An 18,868-nucleotide genomic window follows, 5' to 3' on the forward strand; every position below is an offset into this window, starting at 1 on the left:
CTTAAAAAGGAAGGAAACTGTCATCTGCAACCACATGGATGAACATGGAGGCCATTAAGCCAGACAGAGAGAGGAAATGCTACATGGGATTACTTACATATGGAATTTTTTTTTTTTAAGTTGAACTCATAGAAGCAGAGAATAGAATGGTGGCTGCTAGGAAGGTGAGGAAAATAGGGAGAAGCTGGTAAAAGGGTATGAGCTTTCAGCTATAAGAGAAATGATGTCCAGGGATTTCCCTGGTGGTCCAGTGGCTAAAACTTTGTGCTCCAATGCAGGGGGCCCAGGTTCAATCCCTGGTCAGGGAACTAGATCCCACATGGCACAGAAGAGTTTGCTTATTGCAATTAAAGACCCTGTGTGCCACAACTAAGGCCTGGTGCAGCCAAATAAATAATAAATAAATAGGAACAAGGTCCAATGATCTCATGTATAACAGGACTATAGTTGATAATACTGAATGTTATAATAGAAATTTGATAAGCAATTAAAACTTCTGTTCTCACACCCAGAACAAAAAGGTAAATCTGTGAGGTGATGGATGTGCTAACTTGATGATAGGAATCTTTTCACGGCATCTATGTATATCAAATCATCAGGCTGCATACTTTAAATATATTACAATTTCATTTGTCAACTGTACTTAATTTCTTTAAGCCAATTAGTATCAACAAGGAGAAAATAAAACCATAATTGGGATAAAGCACTTTAACAGCAGTCCCTTATATACAAATAAATGTCATGTAAAGATTTTTTAAATCAATTCATGAAAAGCTATACAAAAAGGGCAGTATTTTGTTCATTTTAAATTCAGCGTAACATTTCCTTCTCCAGGATCTTCCCCACCCAGGGTTCGAACCCACCTCTCTTGTGTCTTCTGCACAATGATTTCTCCAAGGTCTAAAGATATTTGTGAGGCATAACATATGGTGATATTCTCCCTTGAACCAGGAAAACTGATGCCATAGTATTATTTACTTCTCAGAGTCTTTATATTCAATTACAGTTAAACAAGGAAAATAGGGCAGGGAGAAGTATGATATTAGTCAGAAAAATGTTTTTGGAGTCTATTTTTCATTTACTAACTGAATTTGATAACCCATGGGTGGCCCAGTGGTAAAGATTCCACCTGCCAATACAGGTGACTCAGGTTCAATCCCTGGGTTGGGAAGATCCCCTGAAATAGGAAATGGCAATCCACTCCAGTATTCTTGCCTGGGAAATCCGATGGACAGAGAAGCCTGGTGGGCTACAGTCCATGGGCATTGCAAAAGAGCCAGACACAACTTAGTGACTAAACAACAGCAAATTGGCAATAACCATTTAATCTCTCTGTGCTTCAGCTTCCTTACCTATGATGTGAGCAATAATTATACCGGATTCACAATGGAATGTGGAGAGTAAATGGAATGTAGGGAGTATCATGTCTACTACATTATCTGCCACAGAGGAAGTATTAGTAAATAATACTTTCCTTTCATACAGAAATCCAGAAGCCCCAAGAATGTAAAAACATTCATCTCTGCCTGTGACAGGTAGCAAATTAAGCCTTCTCATAAAGAGAGAGGCATTTTCAGAACGTTTGTCATTAATACAGTCAGAAGAATTAAAACTCCACAAGGAATACAGAAAAACAACTCTTCTGTTTTTGGCCCAGAACGTTGGCACTTCTTTTCAATCTCTCTACTTGACTGTTGGTTCCTAAAGGTCTGGCACAGGGTTCTATCTTCACGTCCCCTGCTGTCCTTGCAGAATCCTTGCATATAACATATGTTATGGGAATATCTGTTGAGCTGAATTTATCTTAGGATTCCTGTGTCCATTAAGACTTAAGATTGTTTTGAACTAATATGGTATTTGGATACAAAATGGTCAACGTCCATGACCCCAGATGGGTTAGTAGACCAGATGCTGCACAAGAAAAATATTTGACATCTGTGAATTCCAACTAAGATATTCATATTTCTCGGTACTGTCGAAATACCCTTGTGTATAAATAGAAAAATGGCTAGTGTTCTGAAGGCATGTTGGACATTTCCTCTTTGGTCTTGCCCTAGCTCACAGTCAGCACTCTATTCACTGACGACAAAAAGACTGCAACTAATTTGTTACAGAATTCTGAGCTACCAACCACTTTAAAGAGTCTTAAAACCTGTGTTTTTCCCTTGGCCTTTCAAGCACCCACTTCCACCGGAAAGAGCTTCTGCCCTTAACCAAACAAGTACCTTTTCTTTTTCAAGTATCATCAAAACTCATATTAATGAAAATTTGATGATGTTTGAAGATTGTTCATTGATTCAATATAGATTCCAGTGACTACTGCAAGCAAGGTAATGTTCTAGATGTTAAGGATTACTGTAGTATGAATAAACCCACACACACACACACACACACACACACCATGCCCTTTTGCAGCGTACATTCTACAAGGCAAGACCAAACAGTAAATAAGTGCAATAGGTAGTAAATTTGACAGTGAGAAATGCTTAGAGGAAAAAGGGGGCGGGGGGAGATCAGGAGACCAGAGAGGAAGTGAGGTCTTGTAAAAGCAAAGTACACCAAGAAGTAGCAAAAACACTGGACATATATACATACATATATATACTCCCTGGGAGAAGGCAATGGCACCCGACTCCAGTACTCTTACCTGGAAAAACCCATGGGCGGAGGAGCCTGGTAGGCTGCAGTCCATGGGGTCGCTAAGAGTCGGACACGACTAAGCAATTTCACTTTCACTTTTCACTTTCATGCATTGGAGAAGGAAATGGCAACCCACTCCAGTGTTCTTGCCTGGAGAATCCCAGGGACGGGGGAGCCTGGGATGTCACGTCAACTGACATGGGAATCCCAGGGATGGGGGAGCCTGAGATTCATGTCACCTGACATGAATCTGGATAAACTGTGGGAGATAGTGAGGGACAAGGAGGCCTGGCATGCTGCAGTCCATGGGGTCACAAAGAGTCAGACAGGACTTAGCACTGAACAACAACAAAAAATCCATATGTATTATATACAATGTGTAGAGAGTATTCTATTTAATCATTTATATGATACACACAGAATACATATGAATATATAGGATACTTTATACAATATGCACATATATAATAACCCCACAGTGGTTATCATAATAACTATTGTTATTTCTATTAAAATCTTTCCAGGAAATGGAACAATTAAGCTTAGATACAAAGCCTATGCAGAAGTCTAGCTAAGGATAATAACTAACACTGAGCATCAAGCATTCTACAGAGTAATTCCATGGCATCAGAGTAATCTTTACAAGACTAGGGTGTTCCTGTTTTCTTTTAACCTATACAGATTCAAAAAGCCAGCACAATGACGTCATTATCCCAATCACAAAGTTAGCATGCAGAGTTAGACATGGCTCCAAGAGCCAGGTTCATGATACTAAATTGTCCTTTGCCCCAAGCACAGTATTATTTGACTGATTTAGGTAAACATCTCCAAGAAATATGTTTCTTATTTTCCATCAGATACAGTATTTTTTTAACATTTTAAAATTTATTTTCAAATGAGTGCCTGTAGACTTACCATATCCTTTTATTTTATACTTTTTTTTAAAAAACTTTTCATCTTCTATTGGAGTATAGCCAGTTAACAATGCTGTGATAGTTTCAGGTAGACAGCAAAGGGACTCAGTCCTTTGAATGGATATACATGTATCCATTTTCCCCCAAACTCCCCTCCCATCCAGGTTGCCACATAACATTGAGCAGAGTTGCCTATGCTATACAGTAGGTCCTTGTTGGTTATCTGTTTTAAATATAGCAGTGTGTACACGTCCATCCCAAACTCCCTAACCCTTCTCCCCGTCCTTCCCCCCGGGAACCGTAAGTTAGTTCTCTAAGTCTATGAGTCTGATTCTGTTTTATAAATAAGTTCATTTGCAGATACAGTATATTTTTGATGCTCCACTTTTGGAGACATCTACTAAACTGCATCCTATCACTTCACTCTAAATTACAGTAAATTACATGTACATCTTTCCGGAGTGAAAGCACACAGGATGCTACAGCTCTGACTTCTTCCTCAGGCTCATCTGTTTACAAAGGGGGGAAAAAAGCCACTGTTATTTATAAAGACAAGGCAAACCTGAAGAGTAAGTGAATCGTGAGCTTCAGAGGAAAAAAAATATTAATATAAGGCTAATCAGGCTAAGTTTATTGGCAAAGATTTGGGGGCCACTGTAAGCTAAGACAGAGGATGAGATGGTTGGATGGCATCACCGACTTGATGGACACAAGTGTGAGCAGGTTCTGGGAGTTGGTGATGGACAGGGAAGCCTGGCATGCTGCAGTCCATGGGGTCGCAAAGAGTCAGATACGACTCAGCAACTGAACTGACTGATAAGCCAAAACTCTGTCCTCTGCTCCCTGAGCACCTGAAATCCTGGACTGCCAACTCACAAGCAAACGCTGTGGTCCTAGGGAGGAGTGAGTGAAATGACGTGGACAAACTCACCCTCCAGCAGCAGAGAACAACAAAGCAGAATATTTAAATTCCTGCTATGTTCAGGTAATTTAATGACATTTTAATTATTTATGTCCTGCTTTATTCCAGGAACAGTAAGATGAACTAGATGTGGGAGAAAAAAAAAGAGGAAGAAAAATAAGACTAATACCATAAAACAGAAACAGGAGTGGAGCTAATACAAAAATACATTCTAAAAAGACCTATGGATTTGCAGGGGACATGGGGAGAGGCAGGTGCAAATTTAGCTCAAGCGGAGAGGTGGGTACAAATTTAGCTCAAAACTGGCCAGCAGTCCATCAAAGAGGAAAACTTGATCAGTAATACAATCCATGGTATTCAGAAGAAAAAGGCCTCAGTCTTCATATAAGAAATTGTTATTAAATAACCTTCCCTCTCCCCACAAATCAGTGCTTTCCAACTGTGTTTGAAGGCAGAAGAGGGGTGAGCTCTCTTCTTCACAAAGTAGGTGACAGGATGAGTGAAAAGAACATGGGTTCCTCCTCTCCAGATGATCCTGGCTGTTATGAGGGTTATGTGACCCCATATTTGTAGAGTGCTTGGTAGTACCTGACCAATGGTAGAGACTTTGTTAACAATGGTGGCCACTGTTAAGCAGATGAAGATGGAGAAGATGAAGATGCAGGGCAGTGTAGGGAGGAAAGCAAACCACTCGAGACTCAGTACTAGCTCATTACTCAAGTAATCTTGGTGAAGTTATCACATCTCTGAGCCTCATCTATAAAGCCAGATAATGTGATCTATTTCACAGGTTTACTGTGAGAATTAAATGAGATAATACATGTGCAAAATTTTTTACATGAAGGTACTTTTGCAGGGTGGAGAAGGAAATGGCAACCCACTCCAGTATTCTTGCCTGGAAATCCCATAGACAAAGGATCCTGGTGGGCTACAGTCCATGGGGTCGCTGAGGGTTGGACACGACTGAGCAGCTGAACATTTTCAAAGTAGGGAACCATTGATAAGCACACGCTCTATGCCAGCTCACAGAGCCTCACAACTGACCCACAGGGGAGGTGTTCTTTTGATGATGATGAAAAGCAGCTGAGGAAGATCATTTACCCCTTGCCCTTTCTGCTCTAGTCCCATCCTCTGTCATCTGAAGCCCTTCACACATATTACTTCCTCTGTTTTCAACAATCTTCTTCCACTTCTACCTTTAACCTGTAAGAACTTACTCACCATTCAGGGCTCAGCCCAGACTGCCCATCTCCCAGAAGTCTTCCCTGCCCCTCCTGACCATGCTCCACAAATTCCAGAACCACCCTATTCATCTCTGGTGGCAACTCTGCCTTTTAATATTCTGTTTCCTTGTCCAGACCCTTCCACTGGACTATAAACTCCTTGAAGGCAGAGAATGCATCTCTCTTTTATTACTATAGCTACAATGCAGCCATGTAATAGCACATAGAAAGCACTCAGTAAATATTCATTGAATTGCGAGATCATGCAAGTGGATTCAAAACAGAGAAGACTGGTCACATGGTTCTTCCTTTTTTCGTAGGGAGCCATGACACTGAATTGAGTGCCATTCTTTCTTGCACTTAAATCACAGTGTCCACATTCTCAACTGGAATTATCAAGGGCTAGGCATTATGGCTAAATCTATGTTCATTCAGGTTTCAAAGCCATCTTCTAGAAAACTTAGCAACATAAAAAACATGAGTTTAGACATGAACTTTTCATCCAAGAGCATTTAGAAGGGTGCAATAAATCAGTTCAACAAACATTTATCTTGAAAGAAGTCCTTTTTCTCTAAGCTTTTTACAACTTTGTACAGCTCAAAAGAAATGTAATCCCTTATACTGTCCCCTTATTGGTTCATAAATCATTAATATGCTGGTTCAAATAAGCTTTATAAGATAAAAAAAAAAAATCACCCTCTCACTGAAGTTGTTGAAAGCAGATTTTCCTCTTAAATATGGAGGTCATCTTTTACAGAAGAGAAACCTAAATCTATTATAATACTGTTGCCTGTGAAACTGAACTATCAAATTTGACTAAATACATTTTCCTATTATTTATCTGTATTTGCAGGATATACCTAAGATTGCATTCGACCACTCTAAACCACTCAGCAAGTCAGATATATCAAAGCTTTCAGACAATAGTGAAAGTTTCAGTGAAGAGTCGAAAGGGAGTCCATGTTTTGGTCATCTACAGCAACAATGAGCTGTTGAACGGAAAAATTAAATCACTAGGGCTACTCAGGGCAGCTCACACCCAAAATAAGACCTTTATTCACAGCCTTATAAATAACCTCTGCATCACAAGTACTGCCAGGATTGAATAAAGAGATTTTAAAAGAAGGCTGTTGATAGATAATAAGCTATTATCCTCCAAGACTTGGCGAACTGGCTGTTGGCCAAACTTGTATTTGGATACTCCTGGAAAGATAGAATATGACAGTTAATTGGTTTATGTGAGAAAAGCCAAATATCTTAAAAACATAGCCCATGCCAGTAAAGTGCTGCTGGAAGAATATTTTCTGAGAAAGTCAACATGTCAACAACATCAGCCAGATGTATGAATAGTATCTTCAATAACAGCTAATGAGGTATCTCCTCTGGGTCTTCTCACCTTCTACTTACTAGCCATGAACACGTCTATCTTCTTCCACTGAATCAAACTTGCGGGTCCCCCAAAAGTCACTGCAGTGGGTGGTTAAGATATCTAATCTATTTCTATAATAAATTCCCCCACGTGTTATTTCCAAATCATGCTAAGTTGATGTACCTTACATGGACATAATCAGTAAAAGATGCCGGTGTCAAATAATTTGATTCCATAGTTTTTAGCTAAGATTTCATGGAGGCTGTGACTGTCCTCTGTCACACAGCAAAGAATAGTAGCAGACCTAGGTACAAAATTCAGGTTTGTTGATCCTTATCAAGGACTCCGTCCACTGATAGAATGCTGAGATTCTATGCCTGTTTTATATGAATCAGGAGCTAAATCACTATTCTGAAGCTGCATTTATATACATAAACACAAACATACACACACCCCTCTAAAGAGTATCTACAGTTGGATTCAGGATCAATGTATACACTTTCCTGAATCCACCCAAAAGGAGTGGAATGAAATGTCACCTGAATGGGAGGCGCTGTGGAAGAAGTTTCTAGAAGAAAAAGAAGGGATTATTACCTGAAAGTTTGGTGCTCAAATTGCACAGGAGAAACAAAGGTAAAGCAAGAGGAAAACTCAGATCTTACAGTGAATAGGCTCGCTCAGAAGAGGGAGGTGTGTGCACCACAGGCATGGGCAATCAGATGAGTGGAAAAGAGGATTAGGCCGTGGCTGGGGCATGGTGAGTGGCTGAGGACCTAAAACGACGAGTTCTGGACATGAGGTGGGGTGTTCCCTTGAGTGAAGTCCCTTGCATTTCGCTGCTACTGCAGGATTCCCAAACGCAGGAAAGCTGGTGAGAACACACTCGTTGCTCCTGCCATGAAGAGCCTCCCTTTGTGGGCACATCTTGTTGCTGTGATTCTGTGATGAACGGCATGGCCCCCGAATCAACAGGCCCCAGCTGGAGGAGCTCCTGCCTCCAGTTGAGAGCTCAGGCTTTCCGTTCTCACTGAGCCCCACTTCCCCGTCTACTGAACACATCAATACCCAGACTCCACGGAGGCCAAGGCCAAACACCAAGTCTAAGAATCACAGGCAGGACGGAGTTTAAGACTGCCAAGTCAGGCCTTTGGAGATGGGCTGAGATCAGGTCCAAGCAGCCTGGCGGGCTACAGTCCCTGGGGTTGCCCAGAGTAAGACACGACGTAGGACCGATGAGGACAAAAGGCAGCGGACAACAGCGCATAAGGGTGTATTTGCGATGGGTGCTTAGGCTGGATGAAAGGGAGCGGCGGCAAAGGTGTGCTGCGGGGAGCAGGGAGTGAGCGGACTGGGAGGCATGTCGAGAATGCAAAAAGGAAAAAAATTATAGTCATTTTACTGTACGGTTTCCAGAGGAATGAGGACATCCAGGAAAGCTGCCTGTTATAGTTATCTTCTGACTTGCAAATTTGCAATAGGATAATGTTTTCCCAGTTTGAAGAATATTCTTATTCGTTCAGAGAAACAAGATAATATCCTTAATTTTCTATACTTCCAGTGGCCCCAGTTATTTCCAGGAAAAAAAATAGATAAATAAATAAAATCCTAAATTAACCCAAGGAGACATCCTAGGATTTCTGTCATTGGTAGCTATTCCCTTTCAAAGGCATGTGTTCCCCTGATGAATCATGAGCCCTATAATACCCAAGCACTTTCTTTCTCTAAATCCTTCCTGTCTCATCTGCAAAGCTAAGGCACTGGCTCCAAAGACAGCTTGGTTCTATTCTACTTTAACAAGCCATAAATCCAGGAATATACTTGGGTTCAGCCCGAGTACATCTTTACGTAGGCATTTTATCTATCTTACTACAATAACAAGAACACACCCTAGATAGGAAAACTATGCTGAAAAAAAACAAGGCTCTGTCAGCACAATGTATGGGCGTGGTGAAAAAAGGCAATTAGACTGTGTGCAAGTCAAAAATAAATGATTTAAAAAAAAAAAGCAGTTTCTGATAAACAGTTAAAGCTCATAGAATGTGGTTAAGAAAGATGGCATATAAAATATTCCATAGATTCAGATCTGTTGTAGCATGAGCCAGAGAGGATGGGGGGAAAATAAGAAAGTAAGAGATGCTTTTAGAATGACTATACAGGAAAACATTGCAAATGACTGTACAGCTATTGTTCTGACCCTATATTTTCATTTAGGTGTTTTTACAATTTTCTTAACTCCACATTATATGGCCAAATCTCTTTACTTCTCATCTCTCTCACCCCAAAATAAAATTTTGCATTACTCTAGAATGTGCGGTTTGCATTTGAGGAAATCTTGAGTCATCAAATGATCAGATTAGAGTCAAACAAGACAAGAAAGAAACGTCCCTCCTAATTACTTCCACTCTGCTGTGTGCTCAGTCATGTCTGACTCTTTGCAACCCCACGCATGGACTGTAGCTTCTCTGTCCATGGGATTTTCCAAGCAAGAATACCGGGGTGTGTTGCTATTTCCTTCTCCAGAGGATCTCTTCCACCCAGGTATTGAACCTGCGTCTCTTGTGTCTCCTGCTTGGCAGATGGATTCTTTACCACCAGCACCATCTGGGCAGCCCAATATTTCCACTCTAAATGTGTAAAAAGGATAGCTGCAAAGAACATCAAGACTTTCATAACCTCCACCATTCTCTCAAAAATTTCTCATCACTTATTTCATAGCTGGAAAATGGACAGAAACTACTTCTCATCCCCATTATATGGCTGAAGAATCACAAGTTGAAAGAAGTCAAGTAACTTGTCACACAGCTGAAAACAGGAACTCAATCCTCTGGCTCTAGGTTTCTCTAAGACTCTGCTGCCTGGCTTGACTCTTGTTTGGAGCAAAATGCTAGGCAACAAAGCTCCCACAGGCAGTGTGTTGGCAGAACCTGCTCTGGCTGGGGGTGAATGTGTTGAACCCCAATTGCTCAGAATAGCTCAAAGCACCTTGGAAGGAGTGCTGGTTTCTAAAGACATTCCCACTTGGGGAGTGCTCCTGCTTCTACTCAGCCCATCTGTCATTATGAATCTTGGGTAACACATCAGAGATTGTGCAATATATGGAAACATATTGAACATATTATATATGTCAGAGATGTCTTCTCTCATATTTCCATTAAAAGCTCCTAGCTATGCCAAAACTTTCTCATTCCCAAATGAAGTTCATTTCAATAAATGAGATAATGGATGAAACTTAAAGAGGTAGAGTTGGAAAGGAGAAGGGGGACTTGTCCCCCCACACAAATAATACTACAGGCATCCCAGAAGAAAGGATATATTTCTCCGATGATAAGCCATCTTTTAAGGCCTAAACCTGTAACATACAACTTTCAATTCACTTTCCCTAACTACTTCTTCTAACCTAGATAACAAAGATCAGAGGACCAAAAAGTGAACAGAAGTGAGTCTACGTGGTATGCATATGCATAGACAGAAAGCGTACGGGTGTTTCATTGGCGCTAATGGTAAAGAATCTGGCTGCAATCCAGGAGACATGGATTCAATCCCTGGGTCAGGAAGATCCCCTGGAGGAGAAAATGGCAACCCACTCCAGTATTCTTGCCTGGAGAATCCCTTGGACAGAGGAGCCTGGTAGGCTACAGTCCATATGGTCACAAAGAGTTGCAAATGAGCGACCTGGCAAGCATGCATGTGTGGGTCTGGGTGGTGGGGGCCAGGGAGGAGGTAGGGGAGTGTCTTCTCTATTGGGAGAAATGTAATGATTCTGAAAGTGTTCATTTCCAAGTCTTTTTCAGACTAAAAATGAATGGCTTCAGAGTTTTATGGTATACATTCCCAAAGATATGGGAATACTAGGCCACTTAACCTGCTTTCTGGGAAACCTGTATGCAGCTCAAGAGGCAATTTATAACCAGACATAAAACAACAGACTGGTTCAAAATTGGGAAAGAGTATGTCAAGGTTGTATATTGTCACCCTGCTTATTTAATTCATATACAGAGTACGTCATGTGAAATGCTGGGCTGGATGAATCATAAGCTGGAATCAAGACTGCCAGGAGAAATATCAACCTCCTCAGATATGCAGAAGATATCACTCTAATGGCAGAAGGTGAAGAGGAACTAAAGAGCCTCTTGAAGAAGGTGAAAGAGGAGAATGAAAAGAAGGCTTAAAACTCAACATTCAGAAAACTAAGATCATAGCATCTTGTCCCATCACTTCATGGCAAATAGATGTGGAAAAAATAGAGGCAGTGACAGACTTTATTTAAAATCACTGCAGTTGGCGACTATAGCCATGAAATTAAAAGACACTTGCCCCTTGGAAGAAAAGCTATGACCAACCTAGACAGCACATTAAAAAGCAGAGGTATCACTTTGCCATCAAAGGCCCATACAGTGAAAGCTATTATTTTTTCCAGTAGTCATATGAGAGTCGGACCATGAAGAAGGCTGAGGGCCAAAGAATTGATGCCTTTGAACTGTGGTGTTGGAGAAGACTCTTGAGAGTCCCTTGGACAGCAAGGAGATCAAACCAGTCAATCCTAAAGGTAATCAACCCTGGATATTCATTGGAAGGACTGATGCTGAAGCTGAAATTCCAGTACTCTGGACATTTGATGGGAAGAGCCAACTCATTGGAAAAGACCCTGAAGGCAAGAGAAGAAGGGGACAACAGAGAATGAGATGGATGGCATCATCGACTCAATAAATGGGAGTTTAAGCAAACTCTAGGAGATGGTGAAGGTCAGGGAAGCCTGGCGTGCTGCAGTCCATGGGGTTGTAAAGAGTCAGACACAACTTAGCAACTGAACAACATAATCTTTTATTTCATCTTCAAAACAGACCATATGGAAATGGCATCATACTACCCATTTTACAGATTAGAAAATGGATTTCAAGGAAGTTCAGAAACTTGCTCAAGTTAAAACATCTGCTCAGTGACTAGGGAAGAACTCAATACCAGTTCCTTCCAGTTCTCAGACCTGGCTTTCACCACCCCCTGTCTCCTCTCCACATTCTCCTGGTCCACCTCTGGTGTCTGGAACATGCTTTCTCCCTAATGTACATATTCCTGAGAAGGGATGGGCAGGGGGAGCTTTCTCCTTTCTTCCCAGCAAATTTACCACCTTCAGCAATTCCTTCCAAATTAGAAGAAGGGAGGCATACATAAAGCCAAGACCTAAGAGGGGAAATATTAATATTTCATGTGCTTTTTTTACAATGCCACTTCCTGGGAAATATTAACTCTCTCTCAAATGCTATCCAGGGTTTGGCATATGTGTGGAGGCTCAACACAACATAGACTCATGGAGGAAGGAAACATCTGACAGTGCGTCCCAAGGACAGAGTGTGTTAGGATGGAGGGCAGACCCCAGACCTCCTGTCTCTAATCACCAGGGAACCTTTCCCACTGAGCTGTAAATTCCAGCCTTCTCAGTCATCTGATGCAAAGAAAAGCCATAAGCAGGAATCTGCAGCACTGTATGAGGGCAGCCACACTCCCCACTCGCCCTCAAGATCTTATCCTCTGATAGGTCAAAGAGCAGAAATTCTGCCTGATTGCTGAGCCCAGGGATCCTGTCTCATTCATTCCTGGTCCCTGGTCCCCTGCCTACAATACTTACAGTTGACATTAAAACTGACTGTAAGGGACTTTCCTGGTGGTCCAGTGGTGAAGAATCTGCCTGCCAATGCAGGGGACAATGCCAATGCCCTGGTCTGGAAGCCCGGGTCTGGAAAGATCCCACATGCCACAGAGCATGCACACCACGACCACTGAGCCCGTGCTCTAGAGCCCATGCTCTGCAACGAGAAGCTGCTGCAGTGACAGATCTGTGCACCACAACAAAAGCATCCCCCACTCGCTGCAACTAGAGAAAGCGCGTGCGTAGCAACCAAGACCCAGCAGAGCCATAAATAGATAAATAAAATTTTTAAAGCTGATCATGAGAGAATTATAATTTAACTTTGTTGACAGAAGTATTTCTACTTAAGACAAACTTGGTCATGTCCGTCACCTGGTGTCAACTAGGTCTCTGACCTGGAGGCCATCGCACAAAGACACTCTCAAACTAATGTAGAGATCTAGACCATCCAAGATGAACAGAAACATACGGGTCTTGAAAACCAAATACCCTGGGTAGGTCTTGTTTGTATCTTGATTCAAGTAAACTCTCTATAAAGCCATTTGGGGGCAGGTGGGGAATTTTGACTATAGATGGGATGTATCAAAAAAATTATTGCTTTGGATAATGTGGCTGTATAAGAAAGCAAACTTTCAAAATTTCTAATCTAACATTTAATGGTTTCAAATGTCATGTTTTCTGGGATTTACTTTAAAATACTACCCCCCAAAAGAAGAGCTAAAATCTAAATATTGGGTACATGAGGGGTCACTACACCGTTCTCTTTACTTTTATGCCTATTTGTAATTTTTCTTGTCAATTTTATGAGTGCAAATCAATCATTGAGACATGACATGGTTCTGCTTTTACTTGCAAAAGTGCTATTTTCATGTATGATCCAGAACTGATGTATACATATTCTCACGTATTCTCTAAGAAGAGAGCTGCATTTTGAATATTTTATAGGCAAGTTTTTTTGAAGTGGATCATTTAGATATTCTGAACTAAAAGTGTTTTTAGCACAGGCTAAAGTAAAATATAAAACACGTACAATCCCAGGTCAGGGCTGCCTATTGCAATCGTTGTTCATGTCAGTGAACATCATGGATGAATTCAGACCAGGTGGACGACAAAAAATTCACTCTATCAAACACACACACAGTTCAGTTCAGTTCAGTCGCTCAGTCATGTCCGACTCTTTGCGACCCCATGAATCGCAGCACGCCAGGCCTCCCTGTCCATCACCAACTCCCGGAGTTCACTGAGACTCACATCCATCGAGTCAGTGATGCCATCCAGCCATCTCATCCTCTGTCGTCCCCTTCTCCTCCTGCCCCCAATCCCTCCCAGCATCAGTCTTTTCCAATGAGTCAACTCTTCACATGAGGTGGCCAAAGTACTGGACTTTCAGCTTTAGCATCATTCCTTTCAAAGAAATCCCAGGGCTGATCTCCTTCAGAATGGACTGGTTGGATCTCCTTGCAGTCCAAGGGACTCTCAAGAGTCTTCTCCAACACCACAGTTCAAAAGCATCAATTCTTTGGTGCTCAGCCTTCTTCACAGTCCAACTCTCACATCCATACATGACCACAGGAAAAACCATACACACACATACACAATGTCCTGATCACACACCACTCACCCAGAAAACTCTTTGTCATCATCAGCCGCTAGAACTTTGTGTAGTGCCTTCATTTAACAAGCGTTTAGGATACTTATATTGAAGCAGACACTCTTCTATGCCCTTCCAAAATCTTAACTCATGACTAAGAACAATCTTTGAGGGAGGTGCTATTATTATTTCTCCTATTACAGATGAAGACACTGAAGGACAGAGGGGCTAAATGGCACAGTTTTAAGTGGCAGAGCTGGGATGTGAATCTATACACTTCAACTTCCAGAATCTGCTCTTAACCACCATGACATGGATCCTCACTATTATAGCCATTAAATCAAAACAGTCATTGATGTGGTACTTTTTAAATAATCATGAAAAAATAAATTATCCATCCTTAGGAACTTTTAATTTTTTCAACATCCATGAACATAACACAAGCAGCATTTGAATCAAACGTCCTAAGACAATTGAGATCACAATGTGCCCAGGTGTGACTTTTCTCCAGGGCTCACCAGCTCCAGAACCACCTTCAACCTTCCCTCCTACCCCTTTCTCTTCAGGCTGCTTCCATCTCCCTTTCCTGCCCGTGAACTCCTGTTTTGAAAGCCAGCCCCATCACCCTTACCTCTGAAGACGTGACCGCAGCTTAGACTGGATTCTTATTCTCTGCTTCCTCCGTCTTTCTGTAGTTCTGTTCCTCCATTATATCACACCTCACATGGCACTGAAGGTGGTTTTTTCACCCTTATCTCACAGTAGATTAGGATATTGGTAGGAAAAAGACTGTCCTCACCTTAATTGTCACTGACACCTAGTCAGTCTCCTGGCATGAAACAGTCCTTAATAAATGCTTGTTCACTGTATCTGACAGCAGTGATCCCCAACCTTTTTGGCACCAGGGACCATTTTTGTGGAAGACAATTTTCCTGAGGACCAGGGCAGGGGCATGGGAATTATTCAAGCACATTACATTGATTATGCACTTTATTTGTATTACTGTTACATCAACTCCTCCTCAGATCATCAGGCATTAGATTCTGGAGGCTGGGAACCCCTGTTCAGGACCTCAGGGTCACCTCGTACCCTGTTGATACCTCGGCTCCAACACTTGAGGACCTCAACTAGAACTCCCTGTGGCATCTCTTCTTCACGATCAGGCCAAGCTCTTCAGGGGCAGGGAGGATGCCACCTCCATTTCGCTTCTCGTCACACCCACCACAGTTCCTTGTTGATGTTCAAGGATAAATAGTTATCGCCATTAACCATCATTCTTATGTAGACGGATGGAAATGCCAATGGCTGAAGTTCGAGCCAATGGAATGACAGACAGACCAATTATTTGTGATATCCCTCTGCCTCAGAATGAGACACCTGGCTCAAAAATGGGGATGCCCAGCCTTTGGGAAGTGATTTCTAGCCACCTTAGCGTCTCTGCCTCCTTTGGTTGTGGCTGCTGCCCACCGGAATTCCTTCAGTTAAGGTGAGAAGCTACAAGTATAAAAAGTATACTTGTTTGTTATGAGAATGCAACCACATAAAAACCACAGAAGGGACTTCCTTGGTAGCACAGTGGATGGGAATCCTCCTGTCGATGCAGAGGACGTGGGTTCAATCCCAGGCCCAGGAAGATTCCACATACCACAGGGCAACTAAGCCCATGGCCACAACTACTGAGCCTGCTTGCCTAGAGCCTGTGTTCCACAAAAAGAGAAGTTTCACAATGAGAAGCCTGCACCCCACAACAAAGAGTAGCCCCCTCTCGCCACAACTTGGGAGAGCAAAGCAATGTAGACCCAGTGCAACCAGAAATAAAAATAAATAAAATCATTTTTACACTTTTTAAAAAATAAAGTTCATATTCATTAAAAAAAAGGAAAAAAGCAAGCACAGAAAATTACTTTGGAGGATGACAGCACGAAAAAACTAAGACTGTGTGTGGAAATCCCTTCAAGCACAGCAACAATGTAAGACGGGCTCCAGCCAAACACGGCCAAATCCTAACCTCAGTCTAAAATCAACAGTCTTGGCATTTCTTGGCTCATAGGTAGTTCTGAGGTCAAGGTACAGCAAAACATAAAGCAAAATAGGGAAGATGGGATCATAATTCACTGATGCTATCTTAATTCCAGAATGAATGGTAGGTTTGAGAGAACACACATTAACCCCTTTCCTGCAGATAAACACTAGAACCTTCTAACATCCCCCCATTCCTGAAAAAATAAAAGGGTTACTTTATAAAGAGAAAGCCCTGAAGACAAAACTTACAGCAATTTATATCAGAGCTTCAGTGTGTAATAAATAATTCAGAACTACTTCTAATTTTTAAATATTTGTTAAAATATCATCTACTATGACTACATGCTGTCCAATACTGTAGCTATAAGACACATGAAATATAGCTAGTTCAAATTGAGATGGTTGTATAAGATATTGTCAGTATAAAAGACACATCAGAATTCATCATTTTGGTAACACAACTATACTTCAATAAAATTAAAATAGTAAAAATATTGAGTATACAGTTCAAAAAAAGAGAATGGTATCACAACTGCCATGAAAAAAAAAAAAATGAGTTTCATGGATAACAGAGTGACCAATAATGGTGAATGGGGCAGTTCAAATAAAGATTTTTTAACCACAAAAAAAAAAAAAAAAAAAGAATTCATCAGTTTGGTTTTTAAAATGTCAAATATCTCATTAACTTTTATACTGATTAGACATGGAAGTAATAAACTTTTGAATATGCTGGATTAAGTAAAATATATTATCAAAATTAATTTCACCTCTTTATTTTCACTTTTTTAACATAGTTACCATAAACTTTAAAATTATAAATGGCTCATGGTGTGGTTTGTATTCTATGTCTGTTGGGTAGCATTACTTTAGACCATAAGACAACAGAAACCCAGTAAGACATAGCTCATGCTATAAATCAAATTGTCTTCCTCAAAACCCACGTGCAGCTACTAGAAAAGTCTTGGAGCAGCTTTAAGTATGTGTGGTGCAATTCACCACAGCAGAAACTGAAACTCAAAGCCAAGTCTAAATGGAATGAAGTTGATATAGGGGAGGAGAAACATAGATAATACAAAAGAACAGAAAATTCCAAAACCGTAACTTTTTGACTCTAGAAATTGGAGATATGAAGTCCACTGGAAACCCATGCTCAGACCCCACCTTCCCTTAGCTCAACTCTATACACACAGCTCCCTGAGAAGATCCCCCAAACCATCTTTCCACTCAACTGTCCTCATGAGAATAGAGCGTGATAATGGGAGACAGACATTCCCTCTGCTATGACAGTGAGGTAGTTACTGAAGATCATTAAAATCTGATGCAAATTTCCAGGTGCTCTCTATGGAAAGAATGGTGGTCTTTGGCCCTTTCAGAAGAGTAGGTATAATTTATTTATTTCCATTAGGAGCATGAGAAGGGAGACCCCATGGGGAATAATACTTACAAGATAGCGATTTTCTTTTTCCCCCAACTTCCAAGATGTGGAGGAAAATTCATTGGTGAGTATTTATTAGCTAATGGTGAAAGAGCACTTCAAAAGTGAAAATGGCTCTGAGAGGCACTGAGTTATCCTGCTTGCAGAAACTGGAGACCCAGAAGAAAGGGCACTCTATAAACTATTCCCTGCAGTTGGCTCCGTCTCTCATGAGCCTCTCAGATTCCTTTGTCCCTCCCACGATAATAACTTGTCTTCATGGCCATAGCCAAGAACACATTCTTTGTTTGGTTACATAAGCTTCTAAAAATAGCGATTTATCATGGAAATACTAAATGACCCTTGAAGATAGTGTTTTGATGGGCTATTAAGTTATTGCAGTGTCTGTTTTCTGTAATATATTATAATTAAAGAGAAAAAAATCTTTTTTGATGCTTTTCAAACCTTAAGAAAAGTAGATCAGTTTCATGCCTTGGGCATTTTTAATCTTAAAAAAAAAAACACGAAGAAAGGTTTCCCGTGGTCAAAGAAGTTTTACCCCAAACATGGAGATGAATATTCTCCTCGTTACTGAGGTCTAATGAAAAAGAGGAGGCTCATTCTAACTGTAATTTATTTTTTTTCTGTCTGTCTAGCTAGCTAGATTGATAAGTGAATTCAAAGTAAAAGAATCGGAGACTTTAGCTGACAGACTATTTAAAGTAACCCAAATAATGCATTCCTTATTTCTTAAACCTAGAAATTTAAAACTGAAAGAATCCCAAGAAAAGATCTCGTTCATATCTCCCTAAGACCAGAGAAGTTAAGACGCTTGCCAAGGTTACACAGCAGGGCCAGCTGTCATCTGTCCCAGATCACCTATTAATTGTCATTCTCCTGGACAGCAGGTGAATGAGTGAGTCAGGAAGTGAATGAAAGAAGTGACTCAAACAGAAACTGAGTCTTCACGGAGGGACAGAAAACCAAGGTCTTAAGATGGAACTACAAAAGGCAAAAAAAAAAAAAAAAAAAAAAAAAAAATTGTAAGGAAATAAAACAGACTGTCTTCACAGACTCAGCAAATGACCAAGGGTACATAAATTATGGTCAGGAAGTCTTCCTAGACAGT

General features: G+C 41.0%; 1 long non-coding RNA gene across 4 annotated transcripts in view; it reads right to left on the bottom strand.

Annotated features, from left to right (window-relative positions):
- The window catches only part of LOC129628856 (uncharacterized), a 316,173-nt gene that overhangs the window by 263,743 nt on the left and 33,562 nt on the right, over positions 1–18,868 (bottom strand). Inside the window, exon 1 of one of the 4 annotated variants that reach the window (XR_008702948.1) lies at positions 17,770–18,678. The exons of the other annotated variants lie outside the window; for them this stretch is intronic. This is a non-coding gene — a long non-coding RNA (uncharacterized LOC129628856). Of the gene's footprint in view, positions 1–17,769; positions 18,679–18,868 lie in introns of those variants that run through there. 4 annotated transcript variants of the gene reach the window in all.

Source organism: Bubalus kerabau, chromosome 15 (assembly GCF_029407905.1).
Source record: "Bubalus kerabau isolate K-KA32 ecotype Philippines breed swamp buffalo chromosome 15, PCC_UOA_SB_1v2, whole genome shotgun sequence".
Lineage (NCBI taxonomy): Eukaryota > Metazoa > Chordata > Mammalia > Artiodactyla > Bovidae > Bubalus > Bubalus kerabau.